Below are 1,844 nucleotides of genomic sequence, written 5' to 3' on the forward strand. Positions count from 1 at the left end.
CCTTTTCCCGTAGTTAAACAGTTAATGAATATTGAAGGATGGAATATGAATGAAAGTTCATCTTGCTCCAGATGTATATTTTACAGTTTTAAACTTTGTGCAGGTCGTTGTGCTGGACTTCCCCCCTCGTCTGAACGTCGAGCTGGCCCAGCAGGACCTTCTTCGCCAGGAGTACAACCGGGTGGCAGCACTTATGGGTACGTTCCATGTTGAAAATTGTTTTCACACACAAAGTTCTACTTTTCTTTAAGTCACCTCCTGATCTGATTTCATTGGTGTCTCAGCAGGGGGGGGGGGTGTGGGGGACTCTTGAGCTAATAATGTTTTTTCCTTTGATACTGTAGGTATTCGCTACCTATCTGTTGCTGGCCACTTCCCGCTGTCACATCTTCACTTGTGGTGTAGAGACGGGGTAAGTACATTAGTTGCTGCAAAAAACAAACAAACATTTTATTAGTGCTCCTCCTATCAAAAGTATGTTTGTAGATGTATAATATTTTTTCTGATCATGTCTGGAAGGTACACCTCAGTGACAGCGATGGGATGTCGGTGCTTGCGCGGTTGCTGTGGGCTGCCGTCAACCTGCGGATGGAGAGGACTGCACCACCTGCACCGGCTGCTCCTCAGCGTTCGCCACCAGCTCGAGTGTTCAGACCAAAAGTGGTTGTTAAGGGTGAGGTCACTGCGCCTCAGCCTTCCAACCCTTTTGACTGGACACTCGTCGGGAAGGCCAAGGAGGTAAACGCAAGCCTAACATGTTTTTGAGAACCTCCTAACATGTTTTTGAAAACCATCTAACATGTTTTTGAAAACCTTAAATTTTATGAATGTGTGTGTTGCAATAATGTCACTAGTCATTTCAGAGCAGCTCGGTTGTGGACTCTGAGGTCACCTGTGGGCCCACTGGGTGGATGGGCACTCTCCAGGTTTGTGATGGTGATCATGGATTCATTCAGCCTTTTAGCTTGGCACATGTTAAATTTCAATTTCTCTATTTCTTTGTTTGTTTTGTTATTTTACAGTGCAACGTCCCATTGAACCCTCTCTGGTTCAGCCCACCCATGTTGGAGGCGATGGACAAGCTGTCTCCAGCTCATCTTTCCAGCCCTGAGGACTGCCCAGTGGTTCCAAAGGACAAGAAGGTATTTCAGTTTTCCTTTTTTGTTTGCCCGTTATGTTTACATATCTATCTTTATGACAAAAAAAAAGTATAGGTAATTGTCCATTCTTGTAGTAACAATGCTTCGCAGTAAAAGCAAAAAAAAAAAATATATATATATACATATATATTTATTTATTTGTTTTTGCTCTTTCTTGTTAGGCATCCACCGCAGGGCACAGACGACAGCGGCCAGCCCATAAGAGCACACGGAGAGAGCACCAGGTTTGCATTGCATTCTTATCAGCCCTGAGAAGTCTTACTTAAAATCACAAACAGAAATTAGTGACTCTTCACACAAGTGCTGTGTGTTAAAGAATTATTGTTTGCTTGTCGTTTCAGCCAGAGGAAAGGCCAGCCCCTGCAGAGGTCACTTCCAGACCATCATCTCCCTGTCGTCCTGGGACTGAGGTAATTTTTTTATACTCACAACATTAACCATGAACATATGAAATGTTTAAAATTATATTAGTTAGAATTTAAGATAATTAAAATGGTTTCAATCATTTCAGGATCCTGCTGTGGGACTTCCTCAACGCACGCTATCCGTGAGGGCCACACATTCACAGATGGATGAAAGGTACTCAAGTTTTTCTCGCAACCACCAGTGTACTTGTATGGCTCTCACTTTCTTGGCCTTCCACGCTGAGGGGTTGCAGTTTAATTCGCTTGAACTTGACAGAGT

At 43.6% G+C, this 1,844-nt stretch overlaps 1 long non-coding RNA gene across 1 annotated transcript; it reads left to right on the forward strand.

The window, feature by feature from the left end:
- The first annotated feature begins 1,019 nt into the window (after window positions 1–1,019).
- On the forward strand, window positions 1,020–1,571 carry LOC147155440 (uncharacterized). Its single transcript, XR_015092266.1, has 3 exons — window positions 1,020–1,142; window positions 1,322–1,384; window positions 1,502–1,571. It is a non-coding gene; the product is annotated as an uncharacterized LOC147155440 (long non-coding RNA).
- Window positions 1,572–1,844: the final 273 nt, after the last annotated feature.

This window comes from Leptonotus elevatus, chromosome 22 (assembly GCF_054856555.1).
Source record: "Leptonotus elevatus isolate MCC_2025b chromosome 22, RoL_Lele_1.0, whole genome shotgun sequence".
NCBI classification, from domain to species: domain Eukaryota; kingdom Metazoa; phylum Chordata; class Actinopteri; order Syngnathiformes; family Syngnathidae; genus Leptonotus; species Leptonotus elevatus.